This window comes from Ambystoma mexicanum, chromosome 4p, assembly GCF_040938575.1.
Source record: "Ambystoma mexicanum isolate Mex_15411 chromosome 4p, UKY_AmexF1_1, whole genome shotgun sequence".
Lineage (NCBI taxonomy): Eukaryota > Metazoa > Chordata > Amphibia > Caudata > Ambystomatidae > Ambystoma > Ambystoma mexicanum.
This window is the reverse complement of record NC_090927.1, coordinates 1,220,228,988-1,220,237,001: the sequence shown is the minus strand read 5'-3', so window position 1 is coordinate 1,220,237,001 and position 8,014 is coordinate 1,220,228,988. Positions and strand designations below refer to the sequence as shown.

At 47.4% G+C, this 8,014-nt stretch overlaps 1 non-coding gene across 1 annotated transcript; it reads left to right on the top strand.

Moving 5' to 3' along the window:
* The first annotated feature begins 4,498 nt into the window (after positions 1-4,498).
* LOC138459992 (U1 spliceosomal RNA) lies at positions 4,499-4,660 on the top strand. Its single transcript, XR_011262763.1, has one exon. It is a non-coding gene; the product is annotated as a U1 spliceosomal RNA (small nuclear RNA).
* Positions 4,661-8,014: the final 3,354 nt, after the last annotated feature.

Below are 8,014 nucleotides of genomic sequence, written 5' to 3'. Positions count from 1 at the left end.
CCATACCTATGAGAACTGTTACGGCTCAGGCTGTGGCTAAGGCTCTACTTGGTATTTTTACCACAGTAGGGTTTCCTAAGGAAGTGATATCCGACAGGGGATCCAATTTTATGTCCCACTACATGCAAGCCATGTGGAAAAACTGTGGTGTCACTTACACGTTCTCTACAGCCTACCATCCACAGACAAATGAACTGGTAGAGAGGTTTAGAAGAGCATGATAGGTGCTCTAAAGGAACCCCATAAAAAAAAGTGGGACCTTCTACTGTCATGCCTTCTCTTTGCATATAGAGAAGTCCCTCAGGAGGGAGTTGGTTACAGTTCCTTTGAGCTTCTCTATGGCCATCCAGTCAGAGGTCCATTGGCCCTGGTCAAGGAGGAGTTGGAGAGTGCTCCTTCCCCCAAGCCAGTCAAAGTGACTGACTATGTGATTGGTCTCCGGAGGAGAATGTCACACATGATGGCAGAAGCAAGTGATAACTTGAAAGCAGGTCAGGCTCTGGTCAAACATTGGTATGACCAGAAGGCCAACATGGTTGAGTTTACTCAAGACCAGCTTGTACTAGTTATAGTGCCAACAAGGCAGAGGGCCTTGCAGGACAAGTGGATAGGACCCTTCAAGGTTGTGGGCAAACTTGGAGAGGTGAACTATTTGGTGGATTTAGGCAGACCTAAGGAGGCTCCCAGAGTCTTTCACACCAACCGTTTAAAGGCTTATGTCTCGAGACTGGATGTAGGAGCTTTGCTTCTAGCTTCAGCTCAAGAGGAAGAGGAGAGTAAACCTCTACCTGACCTCCTCCGAGGCCAACCTTTAGATGAACAAATAGAAGGAGTTCATCTCTCTTCTCAGCTGACTTCTGAACAACAGGAGGAGTGCAAAGTTCTGTTGAATCAGTTTGCCTCCCTGTTTTCTCTATCACTAGGCTTGACCCCTTGGGGCCAGCATAATATTCTCACTGGTGACTGTTTACCTGTCAAAAGCAGGGGTTACAGAATGTCAGAACATGTGAGATCCCACATCAAAGGAGAGGTCAACAAGATGCTTGATCTCGGGGTTATAGAGTCCTCTACCAGTCCATGGTCTAGTCCAGTTGTTCTAGTATCAAAGGCAGGATCCAAGGAGTTCAGATTCTATGTGCACTGTAGAGCTTTTAATGCAGTCACCAAGATTGATGCCCACCCTTTACCAAGGACAGATGAACTGGTGGATAAACTTGGTTCAGCCAAGTACCTCAGTACATTTGATCTGACTTCAGGCTATTGGCAAATAGCACTGACAGACCATGCCAGGGAGAAAACTGCATTTTCTACCCGAGTAGGCTTCTACCAGTTTAAGGTAATCCCTTTTGGACTAAAGAATGCACCTGCTACATTTTAAAGGATGGTTAATCAAGTTCTGAATGGGATGGAGGACTTCTGCATGGCATACTTGGATGACATTGCAGTGTTCAGCCCTACATGGAAAGAACATATTGATCACCTTGGATATGTTTTTCAGGCTCTTGAGAAAGCCCATCTGACCATAAAGGAAAGCAAATGTCAAATTGGTTAGAGTAAAGTGGTCTACCTTGGTCATGAGGTAGGAGGAGGTGAGATAAGGCCATTGCCCAGCACAGTACAAGCTGTGCAAAACTGGACCACCCCTACTGCTCAAATCCAAGTGAGAGCTTTCCTAGGTCTCACTGGGTACTACAGGAATTTCATAGAGAACTATGGGACCATAACTTCTCCCTTGAATGTGATCTCCTCTCCAAAATTCCCTAAAAAGGTTAGATGGAATGAGGAGTGCACTCAAGCCTTTGAAAGCCTGAAGAAAGCCATTTGTCAAGCACCAGTCCTAAGAGCTCCTGATTATCACCAACACTTCATTGTGCAGACAGATGCCTCCAATATAGGTATAGGTGCAGTTCTTAGTCAATTGGATGAGAAAGGTAGGGAGCACCCCATTTGCTTCATCAGTAGGAAACTGAAGGAACCAGAAACAAGGTGGGCAACTATAGAGCGTGAATGCTTTGCCGTTGTGTGGAGTCTGAAGAAGTTTAGACCATGCTTGTATGGATCTACTTTTGTGATTCAGACTAACCACCAACCCTTGAGATGGTTAATGCAAATGAAAGGGGAAAACCCAAAACTGCTAAGATGGTCAATCTGCCTGCAAAGGTTTGATTTTACCATTGAGCACAGAGCAGGATGTCACCACCAAAATGCTGATGGTCTCTCTAGGATGTTTACAACTGACTAGAGCAGGGTTGTCCAACATATGGCCCGCGGGCCACAATGCGACCCTCCAAGCCATTTTATGTGGCCCGCGAGGCCGTATGCTGAACAACTCTTGAGTAAAAAAAAAAACATTTTAAAAACATTTTAAAAAATGTGCCTGTGTGTAAAACTGTAACTTCCTCTGGTGACCCCATGGGGTCAACAGAGGTAGTTACAGCCCTCAGCCACGACGTGTTCATTTGTTTATTTATGCAATGTTTGTCAGATATCCGACAAACATTGCAGAAATAAATACATTTGTCAACCCCGCTGGCACATCAAAACGCTGGGCGCTTCTGCCAGCTGTGACCAGGGAGGCTGCAAAAGGAGCACTAGCGTACTGGCGCCTGCAGAAAACGGAAATGGAATCTCATAAGGCCAGAGGGGGTGAGGAAACCACAGCAGCCTGGAGGGCCCGCGCAGATGACTGCCTTCCTAAAATCAACGTGGCCTTCATTTGGAAGCAGGAACACACGGGGCCACAACACATTGGCAGATAAGCGGCCGCAGGCAGAAACTGAGAAACTGCAAAGAATTGATGCCGCCAGGAGCATTGTGTGTTGGAACAGCAGAGGGAAAGCAGGCGAGACCCCTCGACACGGCAGGTCGTAAATTATACGACAACCACATTTTAAAGCGCATAGCCATCAGAAAAGAAGAAAGGGGAATACCGTGTGTATACAGCAAGCTGAAAACTCACTGGAACACCAGTTGCACGGCGGGCATACCCCATAGAGTTCTCTGGCACCTGAGCCAGCACAAAGGGTGACTGAAAGACCCTACCCTTTTGGACATACTACGGTTGAGCTGCAAACTACACTTAACTATGGCAGATGGGGGAAAAATGTATGGAAATAAACACACGCATGCGGAACAAACGCATTTTCTGTATCAACTCAGGCACAATTGGAAGCAGGACGACACAGAGCTGAAAACATTGGACGCAGGTTGGTGCACAGTTCATAATGGAGATCTGAATAAGAATAACAATGTGACCAACACTTTTTTTGAACAAAACGCGGAGGAAGAATGCTGCCCCGACTCAAAGCACAAGCGGCGGGGAAAAGGAACACCAAGGGCTAGCGCACAATATGTTACCTTAGTAGTGCCCCAATAACACACTGCAACCTGCAAATGGGCCTCAGTGGACCACCTGCCAATGTTTATGTAAGTTGCTCATGAAGGTTACACATATTTTATTCAGATCCACATAGGGGGTGGGGTGGGAGCTTGACATATCGCAGATGGGAGCCCCAGTCCCTTTGCCAATTCAGTTCTACACCTTGCTGTGATGTATGATATGATAGGTTATTTATAACGTGCTTAATACCCATGCAGCAGTGATCCCAATCATAAAAGTGAAACAGGCAAGCCCAACAGGTATAACTTATTTTCACTCTTTTGGTAGCGCAGTCTGAGGGCAGCCTATACCCTTCAGGAGAGGTGTGAGCTGATACAGTTGCAACACAAAAAACAATAGTACCATGTTCCCAAAATACCTTAGTTCTTGTCTTTCGGATCTCAGCAGAGCCAGGCTTTTCAGTATCAGACCAGGAGCATAGGTGCCTTTGCGCTGGGCTGGGGTCATGTCGGAGAGCAGCAGCCATGGGCCCCAATGAATGGGCCCCAATGATGCAGTTCTGTTTGGCAGTGTTGCTGATTTGCGGGTAGAAAACGCTGGGAACAGTCCGCCGTGCCAAGTGGATGGCACTGGAAGACTCAGTGACCTCTGGGCCCGGTCAAGGGAATACTTGCCTTTGGCGCTGTGCAGGCTCGGCTGACACAACAAGGCATATGGTTACGGCTAAGATGTCAAAGCTTCAGCATTGTCATTGAACAGAACTCTGAGATTCAGGGGTGGTGGAGCGTCGAGGTCCAGGGTGATTATGATGGTGTCAATGGGCCCAGCGCTGAGTAGCTCCGCTCAGAAGGGCCATGGGCCCGTGTGGGGCCGACAGACCAGTGGGCAGACTGCAACAGGCCTGCTCGAGCCATACTGCTATTTTTACAAATCTCAGGCCGAGCAGGGCCTGGTGGGAGAAAGGAACTGTGCTACAATCTGCTCTTCTGCTGGGCTCTGCCTCCCGGAGCTTCCCCCTGCACACAGGACAGGCAGCTCTGCAGACGCTCAGAGCTTCCGGGGGTGGGGGAGCTGGGGCTCGGTCAGGGCCTGCCTTCTCACCCTCGCTTAGAGGGGCTTCCAGAACTGGCCCAACCCCTGCCCTCTTGCATGCAACTCATACTTAGCTGGCAGGGGAGAATCTGATCTCAAGGGCAGATCTCCCAGGGTGAGGCTTACCCATTGCACATCGGATTTGCTGACCCCTGCTATGTCCCCAAATACGGGATACGCGACTGCATTATTTCTGGTAGTGGGGGACTGCGTTCGCGCTCTCCCCCCGATTTATTGGTGAAAGAAAGAAAAGGTAAAGTGTGCACTAGGCCTGCTAGGTTGCATACTTTAAGATTGTGCTCACATTGCATTTCTTCAATTAGGTTCACCTTTGGGTGATCGCTTTTCCACATTTTATCTGTTGAATTGCATTATGCTTCTTTCATCACCACAGAAGTAATGTGTATTACAGAGATAAGCTGCCATATGTATTGGGCACACTGCACATGCTCAGGCAGCATCAATCAGGCTTTGTACAGGACAATGCTGGCCCAAATTGGGAACAGCCAGCATAGACAAGTTGCTTCAGAGGCATATTTTGGGTACAACCAGCATGCCAATGTGTTACATCAGTGACAGTGCTGTCTTACACTGTGGACACATTGATCATTAAAATGTGTTGTGTTGTAAAATGTTATTTTCTGCTGTTGGTGACATGCAATTTTCATGTTCCCCTTTAGAACTGATTGTAAATTTGTGGCTTTTTGGTCACCTTTTCTGCTGTAAAATGCACCATTTCAACCCCATATTTGAAAAAAAATTCTTGGGGGGGAAACCCACACAAACCCTCCCTAGATCCTTGTAGCTCCCTCGCTACGCTCGGTCGCCCCCACCATTTCAGAAAAATATTAACACATAGACACTGAAAGACATCACAAGCAACTCACCTTTCATCACTGCCCATGACACCAAAAGCTATCTTTGGGACTGCATGGCTATCACTACCTGTGATGCTATTGTGTCAAAGGTCACACAATATTGCTTTTTAATATACTGCTTTGGGTGAGGTTGTTGACTTTTGGCTCGCCGGCCCACTCGGTGACAAAAAGTTAATACTTCGGCCCCACATTCAAAAAGGTTGGACAAGCCTGGACTAGAGGAAGAGATTCATCCAGGAGTAGATTAAATCCATACTACATGATGTCGTAGCGTAGGTTTCCTAAGCTTGCCATGTAGTATGATGTCATACTACATGGCAAGCTTAGGAAACCTACGCTGGATTGTGATAGGACTAAGAGGAGTATCTAAGTATACTTTCTATAAGGGATTGGATTGTGATTGGGTCTTTATAGTAAGGTGGGCATCTTATGCCCTCCTATAGGGCAAGTCATCTTCAACAGTTATTAGAAACACAATACATCATTAGCTCTCAAACTACAAGGCCCTTCGTTATATGGCCCACTACAATTGGTTGGCACGCGTGTACCCTTCTGGAACATTCGATTCTCTAGCAGCACAGAAGCTGGTACCCCAGGTGCTGGTAGGTGGACTTCACCGTACCTCCGCACCCAATGAGCCCAACATCTCTCATCACTCATGCCTTCTGCCATTCAGATTGTCTTTGAACTTGGCCTTTTAATTAGTTGTGTTTCTTCTCTGGGAATATAAGGGAGTGTGAGCATGTTCTTATCAAGGTTCAGGTCTACATGCCCACTTCTATTTCCATCCCGGACTCACGTGACAGGAAACCGTAAATTGGCCCCTTTTATAGCATTAAATTGTATTGTTTATTTATATAGCGCATACACATAAGACAATGGGCCTCATTACACGGTAGGCAGTAAGGGATTACAGGCACGGGTAAGGGCACCTGTGCCAGTAATCCCTTACCGCCCTACTACGAGGTCCCTTAGCGGGTCCCTCCCCTAATGCCTGGTTTTACCAGGCGTTATGGAAGGGACCCGCTAAGGGACTTCAGAGCTAATAACGGTACCGCAAATTGCGGTACCGTTATTAGCTCCTTCCCCATTCCCATTGAGCCCATTGAGCCCTACGGGGGCTCAATGGGAATGGGGAATGGTTCCCAGAATGGGGACATACCGGGTCCTCCAGGGTCGGAATGACCTGGTAAATCCCTATTCCGGGAACACAGACCCGGAATGCGGTAAGGGTGCAGCCATGATGCTAATAGCGCCATGTCTACCGCCTACCGTGTAATGAGGCCCATGTTTCAAAGCACTCCAGGAGGGTGGAAACAAGGGGACAATCAACAGTTGCTCAGAGTCCTTGAATTTCAGAGGCGCTAATAGTCTGCACAGGCAGAGTAAGTTAATACAATACATTTAACAATTTAGATACAGTAAATAGGCATGAGGGTGAGTCTGCAGTTTTACCAAGAGCACATTAAGGCGTGAATACAAGGGAGAACAGACAGACGATCTTCAGGCAAAGGTGCACTCGGAACGTGCAAGTGCCCAGCCGGTCAGAGGTGGGGTGGAAGGTCCAAGTGAACCCAGTTGGTGGAGACTGGGGTAAGTGCAGAGAGAGCCACTCTCTTGGGTTAATTTTCAAGTGCACGAGGGAGGGTGGGGTGCAGGGCCCCAAGGCAAGTGCAGAGAGGACAGGTGGGGGGGCCCGGGACCTGTGAGACTCCGAGGTATACCAGGCGGTTAGGCAGTAAACTGTCAAGAAGAGGAGGAAGAGATGAAAAGGATAAAGAGCTAGGTGAGCAAGGTAGAGGGAGAGAGAAGGAGGAGGACAATAGGAAGGTCTTGAGGAGTTTCCGGAACTTAAGAAGGACACGCTCAATAGAGAAACTTGCCACTCATGGTGTACTCTCTTTGCAACTTAACAAGGGATGCCTCAGCGTCTCACATTCACTGTTCTTCAAGGAATGATAACCAGTTTTGGCTGCCTTAGCCTTTGACACCAGGCCAAGCAGTCTTCCTTTGCTCCATCTTCGAGCTTTGGCTTATTTCTTTGCTGCGACACACATTCACATTCAGCCATCAATCCTCCTTTCTCCACGGGTTGAGCTTACTCAAATTGTGACATTGAATGTCCAGACTCTATATATATATTTTGGCGGCACCGCCTGCAGTCTATTCACTATGTATAGCTGGCCTTCAGTCTACTTGCATTACAGCATCTGTACTGTTGTAAAACGACTCGCATTTTCTGTAGTGCTTCTTCACAAGTGCAATCTTTATACTGCACATGAATGCTTCTCGATTCCTTTCTTCGCCATCAGATTCTATAAGTTCTATGCCTTTTCTTCTTCGGTCTTCCTTCTTAGTGCGTCACACTAATTTCTTGTGATGTCACCAGCCTCTCCTTTTCAAATCTTCACCCTTCTTTGAGGATCTCAATCAGGAGACCAACATCTCTTCGGGGGTACATCACATAGGGTTATCTCAATAGATACCTTGTCCCAAAGGGTTTTTGTGTAATCGGCACCGTCACTAGCGCTGCACATGTCGTAATTTACGGTTTCCAACATATAGGCAGAATAGGGGCGGGACTTCCTGCAGAGGCATTCAGTTGCTTCTCTACATTCCCCCCTCTGGTTGATTTATCAACCACTCCTTCACCATTCTCCATATCTTGAAATGCTCTCTTGAAAAAGTGTTTCTTTGGAGTCCA